At 45.8% G+C, this 6506-nt stretch overlaps 1 protein-coding gene across 3 annotated transcripts in view; it reads right to left on the bottom strand.

The window, feature by feature from the left end:
- Window positions 1–1700: 1700 nt before the first annotated feature.
- The window catches only part of ROPN1L (rhophilin associated tail protein 1 like), a 31349-nt gene continuing 26543 nt past the window's right edge, over window positions 1701–6506 (bottom strand). For all 3 annotated transcript variants that reach the window (XM_023759379.1, XM_023759380.1, XM_023759381.1), the window contains 2 exons: window positions 2731–2877; window positions 1701–2083 (listed from right to left, as the gene is read on the bottom strand). The gene's annotated coding sequence lies outside the window, so the exon portion shown is untranslated. The remainder of the gene's footprint in view (window positions 2084–2730; window positions 2878–6506) is intronic.

Raw genomic sequence — 6506 nt, 5'->3', positions numbered from 1 at the left:
CTGGTCATTCGGTCATAATGGTCGCTTAGGCTTTTATATATACAGATACTGTAATAAAAGTTGTGTGAATGTGGTTTCTCTCTCTCTCAAAACATTCTAATGTACTGTGTGTTCAGCATGGACAAAGAGATGATTCACATCCCAAAGAGGATAGGATAGTGAGAAACAGTGTGAGATTTCATCACACTATTCAGAATGAGACCCAATTTAAAACTTGCAAGTTGTTTATTCTGTAATTTATAAGTTGTTTATTTCTGTAATTTTCCATTTAATATTTTTGTACCACGGTTGACTGCGGGTAACTGAAACCACAAAAGTGAAACTGGGGATAAAACTGCTGTGTATACTTGTTGAATTGAAAAAAAAATAGTTGAAATAGGCTCGCCCGCACAACCGGGGTTCTGGGCTCCAGACTTTCCTAGCCCCGGCTCACTGGAGGAACATGGGCAAGTCTGAATTCTCTAGGTCTCCATTTCTCCACGAACATGGGAATCATAAGTGTAACACACACACACACACACACACACACACACACACTCCTGGGACTTGAAAAACCTTTGCACACTCTGAGTAATTTATAGCTTAATCATCTGGTAAATCTAATATATCCATACAAGTTACTATAATTATAGCAGCTACCTCAAAATAGAAACACCAGGATACGCATAATAATGACAATAATAATGCTTTACTAAAATATATAAGATTTCCAAGGCATTAATCTTCTTAATGCCTCTGTGAGGACAGGAAGAGGCTAATATTATTGTAAATATAAATATCATGTATTTTTAATAGGCACTGTGTTGTCTTTACAAAATTGAATATGTCATTTTACCATCTTTTCTCGCTCATGAAATAAGTAGAAAAACTGTTCTTATTTTTCCCAATCAATAACTTTTTAAAAAAAATATGCTTTTAATGATTTGAGAGAGAGAAGAAGGAAGAGGGAGAGAGATAGAAACATTGATGATAGAGAACCATCATCAGCTGCCTCCTACTGGAGACCTCTCAGTGCAACTAAGTCACGCTAGCAGGGAGACAATTAATACTTTTTAAGGCAGGAAAACCTAGTAATATTTGAGTTGAGAGATATAGTGAATTGAATAGTGTCCCATCACCCCAAATGCACATTTATCCAAAACTGCTGGACGTGACCTTATTTGGAAATAGGGTCTTCGCAGATATAATTAGCCATGTGAAGAGGGACCGAGATGGAAGTGATGCAGCCACATTTATCCAAAACTGCTGGACGTGACCTTATTTGGAAATAGGGTCTTCGCAGATATAATTAGCCATGTGAAGAGGGACCGAGATGGAAGTGATGCAGCCACAAGCCAAGGAAACCACTGGCAGCCCATTCGTTTCCGCATCGTCCGCAGCTGCCTGAATTCACCCAACAGCAGGTTGACCAGCTGTGACAGAGACAGCACTACCCACGGAGCCTACAAGACTTACTGGCTGATGATTTACTGAAAAAGGTTGGTGGCCCCGACACAGGCTCTGGAGCCAAATTACCCAACTTCAAATCCTAGATCCACTAGCTGTGAGATTTGGGGTAAGTTATTTTTCCTCCTTCTACCTCCATTTCCACATCTCTAAGATGGGTATTATAGTCTTTATTTTAAAATATTTTTGTGGGGATTAGAGGAATTATCATTTTTAATGTTTTAGAATAGTATCTGGCACATGGAAGCTCTATGAATGAGTCCAATTATTTTCAGGTCTTTATTTTAATCCTCGGTCTCCCCATATCCTTAAACGGCACCGTCTTATGCCAGAAAAAAATGTATAAAAATTCACAAGCCTTTGTTCCACTTGTCACACAAGGGTTCTTTAAACTCATCATTTTTTTCACTTTTCTTCATCTCCTTCACTTTTCATTACTGCTTCATAGGCAAACAGATCCAGGAAACCTTAGCTCAGACTTCTCAAATCCCAGATGGGTTCTAATTTGTTACGTTGGAGGGGGAAAAAATGTATTCCCTAGCAGATGCACGAGGACTGTGTTGTTAGTCACACCTGCCACCTCCTTCTTCACTTTTCAGCATTAAAGACATTTCTGCAAGTGCTGAGAATCTTGACTCTAAAAGCAAAAGCAGAACAATGAGGCCAGGATTTTCCATGTGGACAAGGATATTTTCCTCCTTTAACTGCCGGTGGCTGGGGTGATGTGTGGAGGCGTCTGGTAGCGCTGGCGCAGGCACAGTTGGCATTGATCATTATCCCCCTCCATCCTCTCACTTCTCCCATGTCATTGATTGTGCCGGGCATGACTCCCTATCCCAACCTCCTGTGCAGTGTGGCATGGTCCTGTGACTAAGTGCACCTGCTGGAATGCACATGCAGGTGGCAGGCACCCCTTCTCAGTCTGAGCCTTAAGGCACTGAGCTCGCGCTCTTCCACGCCTCCATCTTCCCCTGAACTGCACGTGGATGAGGGAGATACCCTAAGTGATAGCAAAGCAATAAGATGGACAGAACCTGGGTCCCTGAATGACCATGTGGAACAGAGCAGCCTGTCACCTTGGACCCCTCATGAAAAGACACTTGAGAAAGACTAAACAGCTATGTTCTTTAAGTCACTTTGTCACAGAAGCTTAGCTTGGACCCTAACTAACACAAGGCCATAGAGTCCATTATCTTCACGTCACAGATGAGGAAACTGAGTTGCTGGGCGATCCCCCCAATCCCACAGTCATCTGCAGAACCAGGTCTGGAAACAGCCTCTCACCTCAGAGTCCTGTGCTCTGTCCACTTCACGTGGCCACCATGTTTCCCTTTGGAGACAGGCTGTGTCACCTCAGGTCTCTGCAGCTATCCACTCAGTGCTCAGCACTTGGTGCCCACATGCTGCTGGGAACAGTGCTTCAGTCTGGGTCTGGTCAGAGAGAGAAACCACACAGGACGTCACACAGGGAAAGTTTAAAGTAGGAATCAGTAACTAACAGGACTGGGGAGCGAGGAGTGGGCTGGTAAGAAGTAAAGAGAACTCTAAAGAACTTCTGATAGATACAGAAGGAGCGGCCATGACTCCCAAGGACTGGGATGGTGTGTCCCCAGAGCTGAGATCCAGATCTCCCGGGGCAGGGGCGGGGGGGGGGGGGGTTGTGACTGTGGTCAATGGGATGGCAGAGGAGTGGCTGTGTGGCTGTGGTGCCGTGCCAGCAGGGCTTGCTGGGAATCTGCCCGTGGGGTGGCAGGAAAAGCTGTTTGTGGAGAGACATCACACTGGAGGCACTCTTTGTGCAACCACAGAGGGTTTATGGGGAAAGCTGCTGCCACACAAAGAACAATTACCAAGGACATTTAGGACACATTTATCTATGCACAATGATTAACTTTTGCTCATCTTTTCTCTATTTTCTTTTTTTTAAATACATTTATTGATTTCACAGAGGAATGGAGAGAGATATAGAAACATCAATGATGAGAGAGGATCATTGATTGGCTGCCTCCTGCACACACCCCTACTGGGGATTGAGCCCGCAACCCCAGGCATGTGCCCTGACCGAGAATTGAACCTCAACCTCCTGGTTCATAGGTTGACACTCAACCACTGAGCCACTCCAGCCAGGCTTCTCTATTTTCTTTAGAGACTTTCAAAAATTTTTTGACCCTAGCCGGTTTGGCTCAGTGGCTAGAGCGTCGGCCTGCAGACTCAAGGGTCCCAGGTTCGATTCCGGTCAAGGGCATGTACCTTGGTTGTGGGCACATACCCAGTAGAGGGTGTACAGGAGGCAGCTGATCGATGTCTCTCTCGCATCGATGTTTCTAACTCTCTATTCCTCTCCCTTCCTCTCTGTAAAAAATCAATAAAATATATTAAAAAAATTTTTTTTGAACTAATGTGTGATTTATCTAAAAATACACTCAGAATTATACATACATTTTTATTATTGGGTCATAAAAACATAAAATCAAGGCTCAAGCTCAGTGGTCTCTGTTCATTTACAATATGGGAGAACCTTTGGTCAGCAACTGTCACATACCACATTACCACAAACTTGGTGGATGAAAACATTCTCTCAAATGTTTCTGTGGTCGGGAGGCCAAGCCGAGTCCTCTGCCCACGTGGCAGACACCACATCAAGGTGTGAGCTGAGGCTGCGAGCTCGTCTGACACTCAGGGTTCACTTCCAAGTCAGCCAGGTTGTTGGCAGGATTCAGTTCCTCGCAGTCATAGTGCTGAGGTTCCTATTTCTTTGCTGGCTGTGAGCTGGAGGTGGCTCTCAACTCGCAGAAGCCACCCACAGGTCCCGACACTTGGACTCTCACGATGACAGCTGGGTCCTTCAAAGCCAGCAGAAAAGTCTCTCTCTAGTCTGCCACTGCTGGAACTTATATAATGTACACAGTCACAGGTGTAACGATCCCATTATATTCACACGTCTACCCACACTCGAGGACAGGAGATTCTACAGGGTGTCTATAGCAGGGGCAGACTCTTGGAAGCCGTCTCAGAATTCTGCCTGCCATAGAAACTCAGAAAGTCTGTGGGAATTAGAACATGTATTGAGAGCCAGTCTATCTTCTTCTCATTCTAGAAATCTCTCTGATGAGCCAAGATTCCCTTGCTGCCCCTCAACTTCCAACAGCCTCAAACCCTCCTTCCTCACCTCTGGAATCCTCAAAGGGTTTTCATCTTTGGGATCAACAGAAAACCAAATCTATCTTGTTTTGGATCAAACCAGAGCTCTACTCCATTTTTTATGCCCCTTTGTACTCAGTTTGCAAGAAAAGAGAAAAGGGGGTATATTAGTCTCTGGGAGATGCTATAACAAATTACCACAAACTGGGTGACTTAAAACAGCTATTTACTCTCTCACAATTCTGGTATTAGGATCTAGTGGAGGATTCGTCCTTGCCTCTTCCAGTTCCTAGTGGCTGCCCAGGTTCCTTGGCTTGTGACAGCATCACTCCACACTCCACCTCCATCTTCATATGGCCTTCTCCCCTGTGTTTATGTCTACATCTCAAATCTCCCTTTGTCTTTCTCTTGTAAGGATACCAGCCATTGGATTTAGGGCCCACCCTGAATCCAAGATGATTCCATCTCAAGATTCTTAAATACATATGCAAAGGGCTTTTTTTCCAAACAAAGCCAGATTCCTAGGTTCAAGGGGAAGGCTTGGACATATCTTTTGAAGGACCACTATTCAATTAATTACACATGGGAAAGAATTGATGTAGAAATCCAGTTACATCAGGGCAAAGACCCGACATTCTCCTTGACCTTGCAAAAGCATGGCAGAGGCCTTGGCTGCTAAGTATAACTAGAGCGCCTAGCTGAGGTGGTACTGCCTTTAGGACCACTAACCCTCAGGTCCCTGCTTCTCCGCCTCTCCTCTGCATGCCCCTCACCCCCAGTGTAGTGAGGCTCCTCCACACCAGAGCACACGGCAGAGGGGAACTCAGGTGCACACTGGGGGCCTCTGAAGCCACTGTGCAATATTGGACAAGTCACTTAACCTCCCTCTCCCTCAGTTGTCACATTTATAGTATGGGGTTAATAACAATAATACCCGCTTTATGGGGTTGCTATAAAGTAGGCAGAATTCCAAGACAGCCCCCAAATTCCCACCCTGCTGGTGAACATGCCCTGTACAAACCCCTCCCCTTGCGAGTCTGCCCTGTGTAGGTTGAACTAGATGAAATTTCCTTTGGGGGATGAAAAACGGAGACTGTCACTAACTTACGTGTTTCAGTGGAATGTAAGTATCAAACAATTGTTAGCTACTATTATCAGGTACATCTCTAGACCCACATCCTGGATCCTTAACCACAGGAAAGGACCTCTCTTCCTCCCAGCTCCAGGCTGACAAGCTCAGGCAAGGCTCTGATTGGCTGAGTGTGGGTCACGTGCCAACCCTTGGATAAATCACTGTGGCCAGGAGGGGGGGCTTCATGATTGTCTAGCTTAGATCACATGCATGTCCCTATTGGATGGATGGATTGTATATATAATAAATGCAGGCGGTAAAGATCAAACAGTAGATAAAGTTACACAATGGAAAGTAGGACACTTCTCAGAAGTTTCTACCAGTTTTTGTGTGCATATCATTCCAGAAATAACTTGCCCATCTATAAGCAAGCGTATGAATATGTAGAGATACAGATACGGATCTCCCCACCTGCTTTCACACAGATGATTGTGTGCTGAATATTTTCCACTTCTTTGCCCGAAGCATTCCTCTCCTTGCTCCACCCTGCCCCCACCTGAGGCAGCTGACCTCTGCATCCAGAGGCTTCGGGCTGTGCTTGGCCAACAGGAGGCCCTGGCAGAAGCTCAGAGGGCAGGAGGCAAATGAGAGGGGTCTGATTTCTTCCCCCAGCTGCCTCCCTGTGGGGTCCCGGCAGCGGGGGGGGGGGGGTGGGGGGGGGGATGTCTACCTCTCTACCAAATCCTCAGCTCCTGCCAGGGGCCCTCTCCCAGCTCCAGCCATCTCTGAACCCCAGTGACTGCTCCCCCTACCCTTTCAGGCCTATGGTAAAAAGCCCCCCCCCCCC

This window comes from Myotis lucifugus, unplaced genomic scaffold (genome assembly GCF_000147115.1).
Source record: "Myotis lucifugus unplaced genomic scaffold, Myoluc2.0 scaffold_153, whole genome shotgun sequence".
NCBI lineage: Eukaryota > Metazoa > Chordata > Mammalia > Chiroptera > Vespertilionidae > Myotis > Myotis lucifugus.
The sequence above is the reverse complement of the archived record's forward strand: the minus strand, read 5'-3'. Positions and strand labels throughout refer to the sequence as shown.